The 24656-nt window shown below is 36.8% G+C and overlaps 1 pseudogene; it reads right to left on the bottom strand.

The window, feature by feature from the left end:
* Positions 1-23499, bottom strand: part of LOC118576671 — a 34369-nt pseudogene extending 10870 nt beyond the window's left edge.
* Between the last annotated feature and the right edge of the window lie 1157 nt (positions 23500-24656).

The raw sequence follows: 24656 nt of genomic DNA, 5'->3' as shown, positions 1-24656 counted from the left end.
TACACTGATTAACATATACTTGACAAATGGAGAACAAGGGCTCATCTTCTCTTCATGGAGAGGATTAATGAGTAAAGACTGTTATGGTTCCAAAATTAGATGAGGTGAAATGATAGTCAGGGGCTCTGTAACATATTCACTGATATTCCTTGATAAATTGTGTCCTCCACTCCAGTGCTTTTGCACTAAGAGATACATCAGAAAATAGCTTAAAGTCCTTACAAGGAAAAATTTTCAGAAATATTTCTATTTGATTAATATTTGCTAATCCATTAAATTGGGGAATCTGACAGACTCTTAAAGGCTATGGTATCGATAACACATAATTTCATCTAATAGAAGAAACACTACCTTCAAGCAGTTACCATAGTGTTGATTCCCATTATCCACATGTTGAAGAAGTATCTCATGGACAGCATGGGCCACAGTATACACAGCATTATATATGTCATAACTGTCCTCACTAAAGGCCATGTCAAAAGTGTGTCCCATTAGCCATTGTAATGAGGCATTGGATGAACAATTCTTCAGTCTCTTGCACTTGGAAGCTGAGACTTCACAGTTAAAGTTCATCCATCCCAGCCTTGCAAGGTATTCATCTGTGTATTTCAGAGGGTTCAATGTCTGGACAAAAGTTTTAAAACCAGAAATCTCAGAATGGTGGTGTGCAAAAGCTAGTTCCCCAAGACATGAGCCAACTGTGGAGTCTCTCTTACTTGTAGTGACATCCCATTGTGAGGTAGTCAACCATATTCTCTGAATACGGAGGGATTCCCACATTTTAAAGCTCACAGCTAGAGTACTGCCTGTATCACCATAAATGATAACTACATTTGCAGATGATGTGATGATTTGGTTATAGTATACTTCAGCTCTTGTCATGTATAAATACATATTAACTGGGATTATGCTCACAAAAGCAAAGCAGACTGCATTTCTTTCTATCTCTGTTCTCAAATATGTGAGAAATTGGGTACCCTGATCACTGTCAGAGATGGCCAGTCCAATCCAGTTCCAGTTGAAGTGAAGCATCAAAGAGACCATGGCCAGGGGAAGAGCTGTGTCCTTGGGGGCCATCTGATATAGATAGGGAAATTTTTCATGATCACTCAAGATGGTGTGGAAAGATCCATAGGTAAACTGAAGGATCTAGAACAGGGAGTAACATGAGATAATATGCACATCTCAGAACTTTTAAACACATTTTCAGCCAAGAATTCTATAAAAAAACCTCTTACTTATTATTTTTTCCATCATCTCAACTTCAAAAAAGGAAAGGAAACTTAATCAAGTCTCTGAATAGTATCTTTAACCACAGTGTTTCACATAATTCCACACACTCTTCTTAGCATCTTGGTATTGTACAAACAGAGTCAAAATTTCTTGAAAACCCATACCACAAAAATCTCGACTGTTGAGATCTGTAGGGATCCAGCAATGTCCCAATCATCACAGATGTTTCCCAATTTGGTCCTGTCAGCACCATTATCCACATAATCTCTTCATTACAATCATAATTAGGAGGAGTATATTGATTTTCTTCAGATAAAGGCATGAAACTGTATAATTTTGACACAGTCTTACAACCACCTTTAGAGAATTCAAATACTAATGACATATTTGGCAAAAGATCAGGGTTCCTATTGACTTCATCCATGGAAAAAGTTAAGGCCAATGGAAACATGTTGTTTTCAGTTGATGTTCTGTAAGAAGGTATAATATTTATTATGGACAAAGATCTAAAGATAATCCTTAGCAATAAATAAAAGGACCATGCTGAACTGGATAGTATTCCTAAACAGCCCCAAATACTGAAACAACTGTCCTGTGCTGTGAAGGTGGAATGGCATAATAAGCTGGATGGGGTGATATTTTATTGTGCTGAAATGTAGTAATACTTTATTTGTATGTTAATAAATACCGTTTGCCTGCAGATCAGAGAAAATATCGAGCCATTTTAAGTGAACACAAAAGTCAAGCACATGCCTAAATCTGATCACTTGGCCCGTATGGTCTCTCTGTTTTCAAGGCCATACTAGGGAACAGAGCTAGGTATGCTGACACCTGCCTTTAATCCCTGTACCAACCATAGAGACTTGGAGGTCTGAAAAGACAGGCAGTGACCAGGAAGCGACATAGCTGGGCTGAGAGCCAATGAAAGGGCAGAACAGCAAGGCAATAAAGGCAGAGCTAGATAGGAAGTAGCACAATATTTGGAAGATGTGATATGGTAAGGTAAGGTTAGCTTGTGGCCCTTCCTATTTCCCTGATCTCTAAGGCTTTCACTGCTATATTTGGCTTCATATTTTGTATTTAATAAGACTGCTTAGGAATTCAGCTACATTTGATGACCAACTGTGGGGCAGGAATTCAAAAAACATCAACTTAGCTGTGACTTTGCAGGCCCCAGCATGGCCCAATAATGTGGCCAGAGCTGCAAGGGGATAGAGCTGCAAGTGGCTGGACTGCTTGTGGGGTTACAGAGCCCCTGCATTAGGCCTGGTTTGGTTCAGGCCAGAGCATGTGACTAGACATTCTTTAGCTTTTTTTCCCTCAAGGTGTGTAATGGGTTCTCTCTCTGTCTCTGTCTCTGTCTCTCGATTCCCATTTTGTACAGCCACCAAACTAGGTAGCTGCTTTGAAATTCCCATGGACTTCTACTGTTCTACACATACTTGGAAAATCTCTAAGATATCTTAAATGGAGAAACTAAGTTAAAAGATAATTTTCCCACATGAAAAGAAAATGGTAAATATTTGTAAAATGAAAGGGAATTGGCCTTTTTATGATACCACATTAGGCAATCTGAAAATGAGATAATTAAATGAGAGGATAATTATTGTTGATGGGATATGTGTAACATCAATTACAAATATTATTTGTTTAATCATCCTTATTATAGTATTAAAATGGCTGGTCAATTTAAGGGCCAAGATAGAAACTTTATAAAAAAAACTGTTAAAAAGAATCATGGAGAATTTCAGACCATGACAGAAAAATTCAAAGGTGAAACTAACTCAGTTTTGACTTTAGAAAAACCTGTTAAAATGACTTATAGAGAAATTCAGACCCAGGCAGAAGAATTGAAAGGTGAAATTATTTCTGGATTGATTTTATATGGTTACAAAGAGACAGCCTGTTTTCAAACAACTAAACTTAATCTATCTGGTATCACTGGAGAACCTGGTTTAAGAAGGAGGTAAAACAATAGAACAACAATGTAGTACTAAAGGTGGAGAATTTCCCAGGATAGGCTGCTTGGAGAAGGTGAATATGCTGATATACAAAGACAACGTTTATATGATAACCAAACCTTAATTCTATGCCACATGGAAGACATGGATGTATGGGACAGAATTGAGGAAGTAGTAAAAAAAAATGAACCATTCACAAAGTTATACAGGGAACCAGAGAATTCTTCACAGATTTCTTACAAAGACTGTCATCAACAGTAAATAGAATAATACCAAACTCAGAAGCTAGACAGGTAATAACTGAATGGTTGGTTTTTGAGAATGCAAATGAAAAATGCAAAGGAATAATCAGTCCATAAAAGGCAAGATGAGTTCCTTTGGCTGATTAGATCAGGGAGACAAATAATATTGAATCTCATGACCATAATGAGATGAGGATAGAGGAAGTAATTTCAAAAGCACTAAGGAAAAATCATGTCACATGTTTTGGTTGTGGTAACCAAAGACATTTGAAAATGGAATGCACAGGTCGCTCAAGGAACAATGGCAACAGAATTCCTCTCCATTCTGGAATATGCAGAAGGTGTGATAAGGGTAAACATTAGACCAACAAATGTAGATAATTAAGAAACAGACAAGGCAATCCTTTGCCTCTGCCTTTGGGAAACTCCCAGAGGAGCTTCATGTGGGCCACCACAGAATATTGAGTTTAGACCTTTCTGCCATCATAGAAGAAAGCCCTACTCAGTGCAATTTAATAATGAAATGACTTTTAGAATAAACCATGCTGCTTGAGGTAATAGAACAACTACACTAGAAAGAATGGAAAATATAAAAGAAACCATAAAGTGAATTTTTTTACAAAATTCTATAAATGAACAAAGACCAAAACTAAAAATATCAATAATTGATGTTTTCTTGGAAGGATTAGTAGTCACAGGTATGGATGTGACAATAACTATACCAGAATTTTAGCATCCAAATTGGCCTCTGCAGGAGGTAAACGTTCAGCTGTTAGGGAATGGAACATTAAATCAAGTGAAACAGAGCACAAGATGACTCAAATGTACAGAGAGAAAAATGAAAGCTGTATGTGGCTAATATAGCTATGAACTTAGGGGGGCAGTGATCTATTACAATAATGGAATACTCAGATTAACATTCCTCCAAGCACAGAAACAAATCATAAACTATCACATTCTTCTGAGAGAAATATTACAAGTATTATTCTAAAGAGCAGTCACCAGCCATCCAGATTGTACAAGAAGACAGAACAACAACGGATGATCTTCCAAAGATACCAACAGCTTTATAGAACAGAAAGGAAGAACAAGGAATAACAAACCATGAAATGATGACCACATGAGAACAGGAATAGGCCAAGTGCTGGAGAGGTCCCCAGAAATTCACAATGATACATCCTCTGTAGATTGCTGGCCATGGTTGAGAGAAAGTCTGATCTGACCTAGTCTGGTGATCAGATGGCCAAACACCCTAACATTCGTGCTGGGACTCTCATCCAATAACTGATGGAAGTGGATGCAGAGATCCTCAGCCAGCCCCCAGGTGGAGCTTCAGGAGTCTAATTGTTGAGAAAGAGGAGGAACTGTAAAGAGCATGAATTGTTGAGACCAAAATTGGAAAAGCACAGGGACAAATAGCCAAATGAATGGAAACACTTGAATTATGAACCAAAGGCTGTGGAACCCCCAGCTGAATCAGGCCCTCTGGATAAGTGAGAAAATTGAATAGCTTGAACTGTTTTGGAGGCACCCAGGCAGTGGGGCCTGGATCTATCCTTAGTGTATGAGCTGGCTGTTGGGAACCTTGGGCTTACACAGGGACACTTTGCTCAGTATGGAAGGAGGGGACTGGACCTGCCTGTACTGAATCAACCAGGTTTAAATGAATCCCCAAGGGAGTCTTGGCCCTAGAGGAGATGGGAATGGAGGGGAGGGGCTGAGGGAAGGTGGGGGTGGGGGCAGGAGGGTGGAAGACAGGGGATCCCATGGCTGATGGGTAAAATTAAAACACAAATATAATAAATTTTTAAAAAGGGGAGAAAAAAGTATAGAAAAAAATTATTTAGGTTATAAAATAGGTCTATAAAATTTAGGTCACAATAGGTACAAATTAGGAGTGATCAATTATGGACTCTTAATGGCTTTCAACTATTGTTGGGGTAAAAAAATGATGAAATGAGTAATTTGTTCAAAACATTAGAAGATGGCAAGGACTTAAGTAGTCCAAGAGAATTATCAGCTGAAGCTGAGAGAGAGTTGGCCTTGGTGGAAAAGAAGGTACAGGAAGAAAATGTGGATCTTGTAGATCCAAAGCTTGATTTTATTTTAGTTACTTTACTCTCTAAGCATTCGCCTACAGGAATTTTTAATTCTGAGAAAGATATATTGGAATGGATATTTCGACCAAATAAACTGAGTAAAAAATTTAAAACTTATGTGGAAACATATTTGACTAGAATTTGAAATGAAAATTGGGACATCATCAATTAGCAGGAATAGTTCCAGCAAAATTGTGCTTACCTTTAACTAAGGATAACACTGACAAATTATGGACAGAAGGTGAACTTTGGTAAAGAGCTTGCAATATTTCTTACAGAGAGAGTTTAACATTAAATATCCCAAAAGTAATAAAATTAAACTTATAAAGATAGCTGAATGGATTTTGCCTCATATAGTATGGGAAACACCCATCTATGGAGCTAGTACATTTTATACAGATGCAAACAAACAAGGGAAGGCAAGTTACAAATCAGAAAATTTAAGTAAAGTGGTTCAAATTCCTTATAATTCTGTAAAAGAATCAAAATTGTGTGCTATTCTGTTGATATTAATGGATTTTTCAGAACCTCTCAATATAGTGACTGACAATCAGTATGATGAAAGTGTGTTATTAAATATTGAGACTACAGAATTGATATCTCATGAGTCAGAATTAACTTCACTATTTACTTACTCAATTACAAGATATAATCAGGAATAGGAAGCATCCCTTACATATAACTCACATCCAATGACATATAGGTCTGCCAAGCCCTCTAGCATAAGTTAAAGACAAGATTAATGAATTATTGATAGAAAATGTGCTGAAGGTCTCAGCATTTAATTTAAAAATTATGTCAATATTAAAGGTTAAAAAAAGAGATTTTTCCATAACCTGGCAACAAGCCAAGGAAATAGTAAGGAAATGTCCTATTTGGTCTTTCTACAATCAGACTCTACTACCAGCAGGATGTATCCCAATGGGTACTCAGAGGAATTAAATCTGGCTGATGTATGTGTTTTACTTTACAGAATTTAAAATCTGAAATAGGGGTTGGGGATATAGCTCAGTGATAGAGCGCTTGCCTAGCAAGCACAAGGCCCTGGGTTTGATCCACAGCTCAAAAAAAAAAAAAAAAAAAAGAAAGAAAGAAAAAGAAAAGAAAAGAAAAACTGAAACAGGTACATGACACTATTGATACTTATTCAGGATTTCAATGGGTAACTGCTTTGAGTCCTGAAAAAAAGTGATTCTGTAATTACTAATTTGCAAGAAGTTATAGCCATCATGGGTATACCTGCGCAAATTAAAACTGACAATGCTCCAGTGTATGTCTCTGGTAAAGTGAAACAGTTTTTTGCATATTACAATACAAAACATATTACAGGTATACCACATAAACCTACAGGCCAAGCAGTCATAGAAAGATCAAACCAAACTCTAAAGGATATGCTACATAGGTAACAAAAACACAGAAATAGATTACATAATGCTCTATTAACACTGAATTTTTTAATGCTAATGAGAAAGTAACAACAGCTTCAGAGACACATTGGATAGTAGAAAAAAAAAACTACAGAATTAAATCAGCCTATGTACTTTAAGAATGTATTGAGGGCGCCATTGGGCCAGAGAGGCAGGTAGGCCCAGTGGTGGTGTGGCAGCCTAGACACTATTATAATAAAAACCAGAAATTGAGCTACCATCCACTGAGGAGTTAATGAAAACAAGGTCCTAATCAAGAGCTTGGAACAAGGACGCCTTTAATGCCAACCCCTGGGGAAGGAGCCATCTCAGTGGGAGGAGACCAGAATGGATCTGAACGCTGTCAGAGGCCAACCCAAGTCCCAGTTGCCGATCCTGCATAACCCAACAGCTCGGAGGTGTTACTGAGACTACCCTATTCAGCTGAAATCCATCTGGGAGAGGAATCAGAAACCTATAGGCTGCAGTCTGAGGAAACAAGAACAGCTGAGGAGTTCAGGAAAGAATAAAACGTGACCTGAAAACACAAAAGAAGACAACATCCAACCATCAAACCAGATCACCAGAATAGTAGTAAGTATACACTTTATCTTCTGAGAACAGGTAAGCTCCCATCTCCAGACCTGCAGATCAGGTCTCTAACTCCTAGGCCCTACCCATTAGAGTCCCAGCGACCAGACAGGTAACTTTCCCTACTCCCCTCCCCCACCCCACAAAACAAAAACAAAAACAAAAACAAAAACAAAAAAACCTAACCCCTACCATCCTAACCTAACAACCACAGAAATCATAATCATACCCTACACCAACCAGGAACAACTGCTCCCAGAGACAGAACCCACTAATACTGATTTGACTAAACTAATCCCAAACAAACAGGAACCAACAGCACCAATTTAACAAAGAAATCCTAGTGAACCAAGACTAACAATTAGAACCTTCAGACACAGACACTGCTTGCACTGAACAGAGGAATAGATGAGTAGACACCAGTGCAAAAACACAGGCAACAACATGAAGACATATATGACAATATCACAACCTAGTGATTCTACACCTACAAGACCTGAACATACCAAGGCAGAAGAAACAGAAGAAATCAACCCTAAAAATGACTTTAAGATGATAGAGGATCTTAAAGAGGAAATGAAAAACTCCCTTAATGAGGAAATAAATATTTCCCTTAAAGAGGAAATAAATAATTCCCTTATAGAGGATATGGAAAAACTCCATTAAAGAGGAAGTGAAAAACTCCCTTAGAGAGGGAACAAAAAATTCCTTTAAAGAAATGGAAGAGAAAACAAACAAAAAAAAATGGAAGAAATCAATGAAGGCCAAGAAAAAAGTAATTAAATGGAGGAAGGAAACAATCCAAGATCTGAAAAATGAAATTGAGACAATAAAGAAAACACAAACTGAGGGAATGCTGGAAATAGAAACCCTGACTGAACAGGAACTACAGAAACAAGCATAACCAACTGAATGCAAGAGATGGAACAGATAATCTCGGACAATGAAGACACAATAGAGAAAATAGATGTATCACTCAAAGAAAACACTAAAGACAAAAACGTGGTAACACAAAACATCCAAGAAATTTGGAACATCATGAGAAGACCAAACCTAAAATTAATAGGGATAGAAGGAAAAGAATACCAACTCAAAGGCACAGAAAACATTCAACAAAATCATAGAAGAAAACTTTCCTAACCTAAAGAAAGAAATACCTATGAAGATAAAAGAAGCTTACAGAACACCAAATAGACTGGATCCCCCCCCAAAAAAGTCCCCTCGCCAAATAATAATCAAAACACTAAACATACAGAACAAAGAAAAAATGTTAAGAGCCGCATAGAAAAAGACCAAGTAACATATAAAGGCAAACCCATCAGAATAACACCAGACTTCTCAATAGAGACTTTGAAAGCTAGAAGGTCCTGGACAAATGTTATGCAGACAATAAGAGACCACAGATGCCAACCCAGACTATTATACCAAGCAAAACTCTCAATCAACATAGATGGAGTAAACAAAATATTCCATGATAAAACCAAATTTAAACAATACTTGTCTACAAACCCAGCCCTACAGAAAACACTAGAAGGGAAAATCCAACCTAAAGATGCTAAACACACCTATGAAATCTCAGGCATTAGATAATCCCACACCAACAATACCAAAGAACGACAACAAGACCACAAAAATAACAGGAACTAACAATCACTGGTCATTAATATCCATCAATATCAATGGTCTCAATTCACCTATAAAAAGACACAGACTAACAGAATGGATAAGAAAACAGGATCCATCCTTCTGCTGCATACAAGAAACACATCTCAACTTTAAAGACAGACACTTCCTGAGAGTAAAGGGCTGGGAAAAGGCTTTCCAAGCAAATGGACCTAAGAAACAAGCTGGTGTAGCTATCCTTATACCTAATAAAATAGAATTCAAACTAAAATCAATTAAAAGAGATCAAGATGGAAATTACATTTTTATCACACGAAAATTAAACCAAGATGAAGTCTCGATCCTGAACATTTATGCCCCAAATACATAGGCATTCATAAAATACAAATACATTCATAAAAGAAACACTACTAAAGCTTAAAACACACATCAAGCCACACACATTAGTAGTGGGAGATTTTAACACACTACTTTCATGAAAAGATAGATCTACCAAACTGAAACTCAACAAGAAATAAAGAACCTAACAGATGTTATGACTCAAATGGATTTATTAGATATCTACAGAACCTTCCATCCTAACACAAAAGGATATACTGTCTTCTCAGCACTCCATGGAACCCTCTCAAAAACTGATCACATGCTTGGTCACAAAACAAATCTCAACAGATACAAAAACTTTGGAATAAGCCTCTGCATCTTATTGGACCACCATGCCTTAAAGTTAGACTTCAACAGCAACAAAAATTATAGAAAGTCTACAATCTCATGGAAACTGAATAATACTCACCTGAAACATCAATGGGTCAAGGAAGAAATAAAGAAAGAAATTAAAGATTTCCAAGAATTCAATGAAAATGAAACTACAACATACCCAAACTTATGGGACACTATGAAAGTAGTACTAAGAGTAAAATTCATAGCCCTGAACACACACATAAAGAAGACGGAGAAATCTCATACCAATGAATTAATAGCACAACTGAAAGCACTAGAACAAAGAAACAAACTCACCCAGGAGAAATAGATGCCAGAAAATAATCAAATTGAGGACTGAAATCAACGAAATAGAAACCAAGAGAACAATACAAAGAATGAATGAAACAAAGAGTTGTTTCTTAGAAAAAAATCAACAAGATAGACAAACCGCTAGACAAATTAACCAAAAGGCAAAGAAAGAGCACCCAAATTAACAAAATCAGAAATGAAAAGGGAGACATAACAACAGACAATGAGGAAATGCAGAGAGAGTCATCAGACCATACTTCAAAAACCTATACTCCACAAAGTTGGAAAATCTGGAAGAAATGGATAATTTTCTGGATAGATACCACATACTAAAGTTAAATCAAGATGAGAGAAACCATTTAAAAAGACCAATAACCACTAAAGAAATAGAAACAGTCATCAAAAGTCTCCCAACCAAAAAAAGGCCAGGACCAGATGATTTCCGTGCAGAATTCTACTAGACTTTCAAAGAAGAACTAATACCAATACTCTTCAAATTGTTCCACACAATAGAAACAAAAGAAACACTACCAAACTCTTTCTATGATGCTACAATTACCCTGATACCCAAACCAAACAAAGATGCAACAAAGAGAATTACAGACCAATCTCCCTCATGAACATTGATGCAAAAATATTCAACAAAATATTGGCATACCAAATCCAAGAATACATCAAAAAAATTATCCATCATGACCAAGTAGGTTTCATCCCAGGGATGCAAGGACGGTTCAACATACAAATATCTGTCAATGTAATACATCACATAAACAAACTGAAAGAAATAAACCACATGATCATCTCATTGCATGCTGAAAAAAGCATTTGACAAAATCCAACCACTTCATGATAAAGGTCTTAGAGAGATCAGAAATACAAAGAACATTCCTAAACACAATAAAGGCAATTTACAGCAAGCCAGCAGCCACTATCAAATTAAACAGAGAGAAACTCAAACTGATACCACTAAAATCAGGAACAAGACAAGGCTGTCCACTCTCCCCATATTTATTCAATATAGTACTAGAAGTTCTAGCTAGAACAATAAGACAACAAAAAGAGATTAAAGGTTTATAATTTGGAAAGGAAGAAGTTAAACTTTCACTATTTGCACATGATATCATATCATGTATACATCAAGAATACATAAGTGACCCCAAAAATTCTACCAGGGAACTCCTACAGCAGATAAACTCCTTCAGTAAAGTGGGAGGATATAAGATCAACTCAAAAAAATCAGTAGCCCTCCTATACACAAATGATAAAAGGGCTGAGAAAGAAGTCACAGAAACATTACCCCTTACAATAGCCACAAATAATATAAAATACCTTGAGATAACACTAACTCAACAAGTGAAGGAACTTTTTGATAAAAACTTTAAATCTCTAAAGAAAGAAATTGAAGAAGATAACAGAAAATGGAAGGCTATCCCATGCTCATGGATAGGTAGGATTAGCATAGTAATAATGGCAATCTTACCAAAAGCAATCTACAGATTCAATGCAATCCCCATCAAAATACCAACACAATTCTTCACAGACTTGTAAAGAACAATATCAACTTCATATGGAAAAACAAAAGGCCCAGAAGAGCTAAAAGAATCCTGTATGATAAAGCAACCTCTGGAGGCATCACTATCCCTGACCTCAAGCTCTACTATAGAGCTATAGTAATGAAAACAGCCTGGTACTGGTATAGAAACCTACATGCGGACCAATGGAATCAAATTGAAGACCCTGACATTAATCCTCACACATATGAACACCTGATTTTTGACAAAGAAGCCAAAACCATACAATGGAAAAAAAGAAAGTATCTTCAACAAATGGTGCTGGCATAACTGGATGTCAATATGTAAAAGATTACAAATTATACCAGGAATCTTAAAGGTACTTGTTGATAAAAACAAACCTGAGGCCAGTTATTGGGGTGAATGCCGGAAGATCAGAGACACAGAACAAGCCACAGCTATCTCACCTTGCTAGTTCCTCAGATGATCCTGTTTCCTCAGGCTGGAAGCTTCTGAGTCCTCATCTCAATGGCTCTCAGCTGAACTGTGCTGCTCCAAAGCCTGAATGCTCAACTAACTAAATGCTTAACTAACTACATGCTTTCCTATCTTAGTTCCTGGTCCTCACACCTTATATACCTTTCTCTTTTTGCCCCCACTCCCTGGGATTAAAGGTTGGGTTTCTGGGATTAAAGGCATGGGTCACCATGCTTAGCTGTTTCTAAAGTGGCCTTGAACACACAGAGATCCACCTGGCTCTGCCTCCCCAGTGCTGGGATTAAAGGCATGTGCTACCACCGCCCAACTTCTGTTATGTCTTGCTCTGACCCATTTTCTAGCCACCATTTTTGGCTTTGTTCTAGTGGCTGTCTGTTCTCTGACCCCAGATATGTTTATTTCGGGGAACACACAACATTTCAGGGAACACAATACCCACCACAACAAATAGATCTATATCTGTCACCATGCACAAAACCCAAGTCCAGGTGGATCAAAGACCTCAATATAAATCCTGTTACACTAAACTTAATAGAAGAGAAAGTAGGAAGTATTCTTGAACACAAGGGCACCAGAGATCACCTCTGAAGTATAACACCAGCAGCACAGACACTGAGTACAACAATTAATAAACAGGACCTCTTGAAACTGAGAAGCTTTTGCAGGGCAAAAGATAGATCAATAAGACAAACAGACAGCCTACAGAACTGGAAAATATCTTCACCAACCCCACAACTGACAGAGGATTAATCTCCACTGTATATAAATAACTTAAGAAATTAGACATCCAAATACCAAACAATCCAATTACAAAATGGACTAAAGAGCTAAACAGAGAATTCACAAAACAAGAATCACAAATGGTTGAAAAACATTTAATGAAATGTTCAACATCCTTAATCATCAAAGAAATGCAAATCAAAATGGCTCTGAGATACCACCTTATACCTTCAAAATAGCTAAGATCAAAAACACTAATGACAGTCAATGTTGGAGAGGATGTGGAGCAATGGGAACACTACTCCACTGTTGGTGGGAATGAAAACTTATACAACCACTGTGGAAGTCAGTATGGCAATTTCTCAGAAAATTGGGAATCGAAATACCTCAAGACCCAGCCATACCACTCTTGGGCATATACCCAAGGCATGCTCAAACATACCACAAAGATACATGCTCAGCTATGTTCATAGCAGGATTATTCATAATAGGCAGAACCTAGAAACAACCTAGATGCCCATCACCTGAAGAATGGATTAAGAAAATGTGGTACATATACACAATTGAGTACTATGTAGCAGAGAAAAACAATGGCAGCATGAAATTCACAGGCAAATGGATGGAACTAGAAAAAATCATCCTGAGTGAAGTAACCCAAACCCAGAAGGACAAACATGGTCTGTACTCACTCACAAGTGGATTCTAGATAGTAAGCAAAGAACAATCAGACTGAAACCCACAGAACCATAAGGCTATATATATGACATGGAGGATCTTAGGATGACTGTTGCTTATAATAAGATCTGGTTTTGTTCAATTACTGAGCAACCCTCAATGAAACATCACAATATTAAGGTAAGAATTTATTCTGTATCAAGCTGATAATAGAAAAATAAATTAATTAATTAATCTAGAAAAACAAAAAAGAAAAGAAAAAACTGAACTATTAAAAACAAACAAACAGACAAAAATATTTTGCTACAGCAAAAAGGGGAAAGTAGGTGCTCATCATTCCTCTCCACATTGTATTCTTTCCCTTTTATTATATATTTTAAATTTCTTATCAGTGGATTCTGCTGGAGTATCCACTGGAGATAACCACTGGAGGGCTCCTGTTGCAAATCACCCTGTGGAGCAATGGGAGGACCTTTCTACTGACACTTGGAGGGGACCCAATCCAGTAGTGTTGGTATGGGCCTGGGGTTTGGCTTATGCCTTTCCTCAGGACAATAAAATTCCTCATTGGGTTTCTGAGTGCTGAGGGTGCCCTGTGGCTGCAGCTGAAGCCCAACATGGTAGAGACCTATTGGGCCTTCATGAAAAACTCTCCCCTTCCTATGCCAATGGGGATTGAAAGGCCAATATGACCAGTTTTGCCAAGCATTAATATAAGCTTAGGTAGGAACTGCAGCCATGCGATTGCATTCTCCAGAAGGTAATGTGTGGTAACTGCTGTTTCAAGTATTTTGAGATTGTGTCACCCAGACACCTAGGAGATTGAGGATAACACTGAAGGTCGCTAACCTCCATTTATTAACAGTAGCATGTCAGCTAAGCATTTTCATTCTCACAACCCTATTCAAGCTGGAGTAGTACCTACATCTCAGTAGTGGCTCTGTGCAACACTTTTTGGCCTCCTGATATCCATTTAGCCCCCTTTGAAGATACCTTAAAATTTGTGAGTCTGAAGGTAGTCATTATGAGACCATTAGTTCTGTTGCTTGTGAGCTGCCTGTTTCTTTCTTTATGGTTCTTAGTTGTTCTTTTGCAGAGCTGCCAGCTTGGGTCATGCTGGGATCAAGAATAATGGGCCTTAGTGTTCGTGTTCCTGGAGTTGTGTCCTTGTCAATGGATATCCACATGCTCCAAAAGAGAATTTAACATCGCTGCTGTCATTTTTGCTGTTATAACAGTGGCAACCACTACTATTACTGTTTCGGGGATTGGCATTTCATAATTGGTTACTACAGCTAGAACAGGGGGGACCCTGGCAGCAAGAGTAGCTACCATAGTTAATTAATCTTTCACTCTATTGGGCATGGCAAATTGAAATCCATAGTTATATACATTTCAATTGGCCTTGAAAGCTATAAATTTACAAACTCAAGTTCCACTAGCTCTCAGGATACCATCTTACAAGGTGTCCAATTTACAGTAAGACTCATTAAGGAAGGGAATGGCTCAGTTGCCTTTAACCTACTGGCTATGGGTGCATTAAGACTTCTGTTGGTCTTTTCTGTGTCGAACACACAGATTGCAAGCCCAGCGCCACTTAGAAATATTTGGCAACAGTCAAATCTGCAGCTCTCACACAATTGAGCCTGCATGATAATGATAATTCAGAGATGGGTAATACCTGGGGGCACTCACCAACCTAAGACAGAACACCTGTGTGGCCTGGACAGGTGTCTCCATGATGGGTAAGGTGACCTGCTGACATCCCATGCGACCTAAGTCAGAAGCTCATTTTTTTAGTAAAATGGGGGGACCTGTAGGTCCGTGGCCCCCATTTTGTGTAACTGCTGCCTTGCTTGCTGCACTCGACCTTGATATCCTCCCTATGCTAATTCCTTTCGAGATTCCACCCTCCTGAATGCTTAAGGGAAGCTCCTCATCTGTGAATCCAGCATATTGGGCGTTAACTGCTTAGATGCAAAATTGTAAAACATCAGGAGTGGAGGTGGGAATTTAGCTCAATGGTAGAGTGCTTGCCTAGCAAGTGCAAGGTCCAGGGTTCGATCCTCAGCTCAAAAAAAAAAAAAAATCAGAAACGAACTTCTGCCATCTGGGTCCCCCATTGTACTGTAAGCCTGTATTTAAAATCTTCTCCTTCCTTCAATAAATGACATTCAACATTCAAAACAAAAAGAATCTGTTGACATCATATTGGAAACCAGGATATGTGTTATGTTGGGGACGAGGATTTGCTTTTGTTTCTACTAGACAAGATACACTATGGATATCATCAAAATTGATAAGGGTTTGACTTGAACGAGAGACCTCCTAATTAGAAGAGATGGTAGTTCCTCAACCATTGTGACCATCCAATGTAAACTAACTTATACCACTAACAAATGCTTTTCATTTAATTAGATTTAACTTGCCAAATGTAAACCTCCCAAAAGTTAGGCATGCAGAAGGGTTTTTGTTTTTGTCTTTCAGGAGAATGAAGGCTAAGAAATCTGAAGAACACTGGACAAATGAGACATCTGAAGAAAAAGGACAAATCACCTAGAAAAAAAAAATGTCCCAAGAGAAAGGGTAAATTGGCTTATTGGTATATCACATATAAAATTCCATAAGTCTTCCTAAATGTTTGTTTCTTCACTTCTCTAAAGACACTTAACACAAATGTTTTTTTGTAGTCCCAGTACAATTAAAAATTAAAGCTAGCTTTGGAATTTGACAATGGCTCTCTCTTTCTCTAATCCCATGCATGTTGTCAAAAGGAAAATGCAAAATCTCTGCACCATGTCAGAAGAAAAAGCAATCTTCTGATATGGGACAGAAGAAAACAAAAACATTAAAGGACTATTCTATTGCCACTGATCTCAACTCTTTGGTTCTATTTTGATTCATTAAACTTTTCTTAAGTATAAATTTCATATCAAAATTTATAAGATATATATATTTTTTTTAACATTTGTTTTAATATTGATGGTCATATAGAGTACTAGTTAATTCTAGTAAAAAGGCTTCATTTAGGTGCATCTAAATGTTTTTGGGTTTGAATCTCTATCAGTTTTCAGCAGGGAATCATGTTCAAGCCAAAGACTGAATTTGAAGTCACCAGGAAGTTGATTTGGCCCCACAACAGTGGTTCCATGTAGACAATAATAATATCACTAAGCTGCCAAAGATCAGCTATGGACTACAAACTGCTCAGAACAATTTTGAGATGGCTAGCTGAGATGATCCAGCTTCACAGTTTGCTCAAACAAGTACTTCAGAGAAAGTACCATGATTCACAGTGAAAAAGTTATATTCTTTTGTTTTTCGGTGAAATGGTCTATAAATATCAGTTAGGTCTGTTTTATTTACAACCTTTGTTAGTTCCAGTATTTCACTATTAAATTTTTGCCTGGTCATGTGTCTATTAGTGAGAATTGGTAATTAATTCTCCCACTATCAATGTGTGTGTTCAATATATAATTTAAGCAGTATTGGTTTTTCTTTTACAGACATGGGTGACCTTGTCTTGGAGGCATGAATGTTAAGAATTGAAACATTATTTTTGTAGATTTTTCCTTTGATGAATATGCAGTGGCCTTCCTTACTCTTTGTACTCATTTTCAATTGAATGCTTTTTTGTCAAATATTAAAATGTCTACACAGGGACAAATAGCCAATCGAATGGAAGCACATGAATTATGAACCAATGGCTATGGAGCACCCAGCTAGATCAGGCCCTCTGGATAAGTGAGACAATTGAATAGTTTGATCTGTTTGGGAGCCAGAGCATAAGTTGGGCAGTAGTGGTGCATGCCTTAAATCCCAGCACTTGGGAGGCAGATATCTCTGTGTGTTCAAGGACACAGCCAGCATGGCAGACACATGCCTTTAATCTCAATACCAACCATAGAAGACCTGGAGGTCTGTACAAACAGGCAGTAATGAGGAGGTCATGTAGCTGGGTTTACAACCAGTGAGAAAACACAACAGAAAGTCTATAAAAAAGACAGGACACACAGAAGTAGGTCTCTTGTGGAGAGGAAGGACAGTAGAAGCAGTGAAGGGTAAGGTTTTCTGCTCTTGCTCTGTCCTTGTGGTTTTTAATTCTGCAACTGGCTCTGTGTTTCTTAGTTAACAAGACAGTTACATCTACATTTGAGAAAATCAACAAACCCGAGATAAAACAAGATCAGACAGACAAATGAAATGCACCTATATTCCCTAAGGAAATCTTATTAGTCTTTTATGGTCTACAAAACAAATAAATCCTAGAGCCAGATGGTTTCAGGATAGACTTATACTAGATATTACAGTAGGAGCTAACACCAGTTTTCTTCAAATTATCCCAAAAATATATAAACAGAAGAATGTTTGCCAATTTCACTTTATGAAGCCACATTCATCAATTACACAAAACACAAATAATCTTCAATGGAAGAAAATTAAAAACAAATTCCTCTTATGAATGTAGATGTAATATATTCAATCAAATAATTGCAAATTGAATCCAAAAACATCAATAAGATCATCCACCAAGACCAAATAGACCTTATTCCAGATTAAGGGATGGTTCAATGTATGAAAATTAATCAATGTAACCCTCCATATAAACAAACTGAAAGAAAAAAAACACGTAGTAATCTCATTAGATGCTGAAATAGCCTTTGACAAAATCCAACAGCCCCTCATGATAAAAGTTTTGGGGAAAGAAGGATTATAGGGAACATACCTCAACATAATATAGGCAATGTAAAACCATTCTATGGCCAACATCCTAGTCAACAGAAAGAAACTCAAAGCAAACCAACCAAAATCAGAAAGAAGACAAGGCTGTCTATTCTCTCCATATAAACTCAATATAATATTTGAAGATTAAGTAAGAGCAGTAAGATTGTTGAATTAGATCAAGAGGTTACAACTACACACATACACACACATTGCTACACACAGAGATACTCACATCCATACAAAGATTCATTCATAATACAGTAACATACTCATTTACACTCACTCCCATACATGCTAAGACACACAGAGAAACATACTGGTGCATGTAGACAGAGAGATATATACACCCAAATAGACACACCAAAAGGGAAACAATCAAAACATGCACAGGCCCAAACAAACATGCATGTTCTCAGAAAAAAAATACACATAGGGGGAGATACACAGATACAAACAACCACATTGAGAGACACTGACACAGACAAATTTATGCCCACATCCAAAGACATACCAACACACATACACACACATAAACACCAACACAGACATATGTATGTGCAACCACTATACAGAAACATGCAAGATAGCCACATAGGCACATGCAGACACATACACTGACAAATACACACAGACAGATACACAGGTAGATACAAAACTACATATATGTAAAGCAACATAGATACAAAGGAACACACATACATCCATTCACATACATGAATATGAACATGAATCACAGCACAGTTTCTAGAATAATAACTCTCAGAGTTCTAAGTCAGGTCCCCAAAGCCTTGAGTAGGGGTAGAATCAGCTAAGGACACTTGTGAAAACCATCTCCTACACTGATTACAACATATTAGAGAATTAATAAATGAGGGCTCATCTTTTCAACATGGTGTGCATTAATAATTAAGGACTGATATATTTTTAGTATTAGGATGGCTGATATTATTTGGATGCTTTGTAAAATAATCACTAATTTTCATTGATAAATTGTTTCTTCCACATAATTGGCTTTGCATTAGAGACTTACAGCACTCTTTTGATTAATTTCCTCTGAGAGAAATATATTCAGAAGTTTCTATTTATTGAATATTTCTTAATACACTTGATTTGAGCATCTGAGAATTAATGCTGTTAATAACAGGGTTTTTGCTATTGTCCATTAGCTGATTATCTTCTTGTTGAAGAAGCATCTCATGCAGGAGAAGGGACACAGCATACACAAAATTGTATACAGTGTTGTTGCCACAACTAAAGGCCATGTCAATAGTCTGGACTATAAGCCATTTCAACAAGGCATTGTATGAGCAGTTTTTCAGTGTCTTACAATTAGATGTCAAGACTTCACAGTTAAATTTCATCCACTGAGCCTTTCCAGGTATTCATCTGAGTGATTAAGATGGATCAATGTCTTGACTAAATTTTAAAACCAAAAATCTCAGCATAGTGGTGTGCAAAAGCTAGAGTCCCAAGAGATGAGTCAAGTGTGAATCCTCTCGAACTTGTAGTGACATCCCACTGTGAAGTGGTAGACCATATACTCTGTATACCTAAAAATTCCAATATTCTAACATTCACTGCTTTAATACTGTTTGATTCACTATAAATGACAACTACATTTAGGAATATGTTATGCTTTGTTTATATTACATATCAGCTCTTGACATGTAAAAATACTTCTTGCCTGGGATCATGATCACAAAGATGAAATAGAATATTTTTTCCATATCTGTTCTCAAATGTGAAAGAAATGGCATAGTCTGATTATTTTCTATATGGACAGTCCAATGAAGAGCCCATTGAAATCAAACATCAAAGAGATCATGGCCTCTCCTAGAGATGTGTTTTTGGGAGGCATCTGATACAGATGGGGAAAGTGATCATGATCATTCAGGATAGGATGGAAGCCTCCATAGGTAAGATAAATGACCAAGGGCACAGGAAGCAGCATGAGGTATCATGCACTCCTAAATCTTATAAGCACCCTTCTTCTGAGTATTCTAGAAAATCCCCTTTGCTTGTTACTTTTTCCATCATCTCTGTTTAACACAAGGAAATGTGGATGCACAATCAAGTCTCTGAATTGTACCCATGAACTATACAACTGGACATGATTGTGAGGCCAGATTCCTCCTGACTCTCTTCTAAGCATCTAGGAAAGCTACCAGTGAATACAGAATTTCTTGCAAAATTGCCCCAAATAAAACTCACCTGCTGAAATTTGTAGAGGTGTAGGAATGTCCCAATGATGACAGATACTCCCCAGTAAGGTTCTGTAAGCACCACTGTACACGTGATATCTTTGTTAAAGACATAATTGGGGGGTCCCGATTTTGTTCAAAAATATAAAAAATATTGTATACTTTTTACATGGTATTATTACATTACCCCCTGTTGGTAATGGAAATAGTAGAATCATATTTTATAAAAGATCAGGGTTCCTGTTAACTTCAACAATAGAAATAGCCAAGTTCCAAACAAACTGATATTCTACAGTTGGAGCTCTGTAAACGGGACACTATTTTGGACAGAAATCTAGAGATAATCATTTATAGTCAGGATGAGGCTTATCCTATACTGGATGGTATTCCCAACAATCTACTATGATTGAAACAAATATACTGTGTTGTGAGAAATTGCAATGACAAAGAAGTGGGAAGTTTTAAAAATCTTTTAAAGTTGATGAGAGTGCATCTAACATAAATAAGAAGAGACTGCGTTTTCCACAGAGTAGGCTGGCCATCTCTGGTTTTGCATGCTTGCTCAGAAAGCAGATAAAAGGGCACAGTCTTTGATAAAATGGAAAACTTGATCATGAATTCATTTTGAAATTATTGAACAATGTCAAAAATACATATGATGCATGAACAAACTTTCTGGTCATTTTTATTAAATAAACTCAGTTGGCTACGGCATTCAAAGCATGCCAGTTTAATGATCAGTAGTCTTTTTGGGACAGTATTTGGGTCATGTACTTAGAATTCTTTGTAATTATTTGGTAATATAGTTAACATATTCCCTCATATCTATCTCTATCTTGTTCTTTTTTCTTTCTTGTTAATCTATTGCTGGCACAAGATTTTTTTAAAGATTTATTTTGTAATGATTTTAAATATCAGACTATATCTGTTAAATATATGAATCTCTGTGAGTGTGGATATAACAACTACTCATTTAGGCCATAGGGGCAACGGATTCCATGGTTTTCAGTGACAATTAGATTTAGACTGGCTTGGAATCAAATGTACAGGGATACCTCTGTTCCATTTCCCAAATACTGATATTGAGGCACATACTCCAGTATAACACACCTAGTTTATGTTTATACATGTATGTTAAATGTAATCATAATTGATATACCTACCAACATTAATTTCTCATAAAGAGCATATTTTGCAAACATTTTCACTTACAAATACACAGCACTGGCACTGTATTGAATACTAGGGACATCTAGAAATTACAGTGAGATTTATTTGTGTCAGCATTACATTTTTGAATACTAAAAGAATAAAGTGTGCAATGTATGGAAAATATTTATGAATTTTGAAAATAAATATAATCAGAAAGTTAGTAAGCACAGAATAATATAATTATGTGCTTATGGGTATGGGAAGAAGAATAACATTCTTGTCTTCTAACACATTTTATATTATCTGACAAATAAGCATCAAATTCAGGCATACTTTTTTATTCAGAATGACACACTCAGTGTTAAATACAATCTGTTTCCTTCTAAAAAAGGTACCACTCTTTTATGTATAGGTATAAATACAGATATAAATCTATGAATTTTTAAATAAAAACCATCTTAATATATTCTTTATTACCATATGAAAAAATGTCATTGAAATTATCAGCAACACTCAACAGGAATTTGATGTTGAATCTTATAAATCTCAAACACTAACTCCTGCACACTAAACAATAAGAAATATCAATTACTTGAACTGTTAGAATAAACTACTGGACTAAAGTGCTGTGTTTGAAAAAACTATCTGCATTACACAAAATAAAAATGTGTATATTGCCCAAATTGGTAAAATATACAACCAGCTATAACTAGTAAAATTACAGAAAGAAGAAAAATATGATTTAAATGTGATATAAGCACCAGAGAATAAACAGCTTAGACTTAAAAAGAAGAGACGTGCTACTTAAATAATGACAAAGATGGGCCATGAGAGAACATAGGTAAATGTTCTCAAGTGTGACCAAGTACCACATGCCACAGCTGTCACTCAGGCAAGGGAAAAGGAAAGTAAGTAATCACCACTATTACTGAGCCTACATTTCAAAGAATGCAAGCATGTCATTACCAGTCTACACATTCCTTCTTTACCCTAAAAAGAGAGTGCAGAACTAGACTTTGAAATTAACGGCCTGTAGTTATACAGGAATAGGGGTGAAGAATGGGGAAAGAGGAACACACATGAAGTTCAGAGTGGGCAGGTCTCCTATTTTATTTGTGATGAAGCTGTAGAAGGCACAATGTGACCACATGGGGAGCATCTGAGAGTAACTGAATAGCTATGGAAAAATTCTCTGGAGGGAGTGGTACTACAAATATTAGTTGTCCTAGCACATGCATTAGGAGTGACATAGTGATCAAAGGTACATCACAGACTCTACTTGATAATCATTTACTTACACTCATTTAGAATGATAGTCATTGAATAGATTGGGCTTTTTTTCAGTAAGACACCACCAGCTACTGTCCTGTGGAAACTGTCGAGAGCAGGGCTATTTGTGATGGAAAAAATTAGAGAGCCCTTTCTTCACTCAACTTTCAGCCTGTTAAGTAGGAAAATAACTGGGAGAATATCAACACTCTCTGGACAAATTAAAAGTAGAAAAAGAGCATTGAGTCTCTAAAAAAATCTGGGGTTGTTTCTTGGTTTGCAGAGTGGGTAACAGAACAAAGACTCAAAGCATTCTCTGATTCTCATCTTCCTCCCCACCATGAAATATTCATGATGACATTTACATAGAATATAGAAAGAAACTTACTGTCCATTCAGAATTTGATTGAAATAATTCTTCTCCACAGGCCACTGCACACTTAAAAGGAAGAAGATACAACCTGTCAACAAATCTCCTTCCTTGTCATTATTCTGCTTCATTCTCCAAAAGCACTTGGGATGGATGATACTGGAAACAAGAAGTGGAGTGTTCAGGAGCAAGAAGAGAAAAATCAAAGTGAACATCTTTGTCCAACTTGAAGCCTGTTCAGTGTGTATTGTAAATTGCTGTTAAGAACAGCATGTTACATTGGGCACCTGTATATTTCCAACCTGCTTTTATTTCTGTAGGAGAGGCTACTTGTGTGTTCATGATTCCTTTTTTCCAGATGATTCAGCCCCACAGTAGGTATCTTGGACAGTATCTTCCCTGGGGCTCTGCAGCTGATGTCCATGTGATTAATTTGGTTTATAAATATATATGAGGTGACTTCAGGTAGTTTTATGACATCACTCATATTTGTAAAAATTAACAGTCTTCAGAGGATGTCATTTTGAGAAAATTTGGTCCCAGGACTGCCTGAACAATCTGTTTATATTAATGTCATTAGAAATGATGTCAGTAGATTTAGGCAGATGATCAACATTGAGATATGTAACAATGGTTCAGAGAAAACTCACAAAGTTAGAACTCATGGTTACATAGTGGGAATTGTAGCACAAAAGCCCTGTAGGGAAAAGCAGCTCCATGTTTACAGCAAGTGAGTGCCACAAAGCTTGTATAGTGGAGCCTAAGCTACACCTGTGACAGTTACAGGGTATCTAACCAAATCCTGTGCTTCCAATATTTTGTGAACCGATAATCAGGCCAAATTCCAAAATGTCCTGAATCCTGCTCTTCTACCAGTATCCAGATCTTCATAGAGCCTTTGTTTGTTTCATTTACAGCATTGCAAAAATGTTTTTAAAATATTCAATAAGTTCCATAATTTCTGTCCTATATCTCAAATACAAAATAAGGTCTTTCACTGATCCTCCAATCCAAACATTATTAAACAGACGATAAGGCAAATATTTGATTTCTAAAACATTATCTTCATCTCCAAGATCTAATAGTTCAATTCCTTGTGTTGACCCATTTCTTCTGCTTCATCTTTAATTTCCTACATTCTTTTTGTTCATTTTACAATCTAGTAGTGGCTACATAGAAGTCTTTTTTGTGTATCTTAGAAGCAATAGAAACCCAAAAGTGATCCTCAATTTAATGTGTATTTTGCTCTTATACAATTTTCCTAGCTTTCTATTTTTGTTTGCATTCTAGAAACTGCAATGCCAGTGTGAGAGTGTTCTGGTGAGTGTGGGCTGATGAGCCTTTTTCAGTGGTTTGGGACTTCAGAGAAAAC

The sequence above is a fragment of the Onychomys torridus genome, unplaced genomic scaffold, assembly GCF_903995425.1.
Source record: "Onychomys torridus unplaced genomic scaffold, mOncTor1.1, whole genome shotgun sequence".
NCBI classification, from domain to species: domain Eukaryota; kingdom Metazoa; phylum Chordata; class Mammalia; order Rodentia; family Cricetidae; genus Onychomys; species Onychomys torridus.
This window is presented reverse-complemented; position numbering and strand designations above follow the sequence as displayed.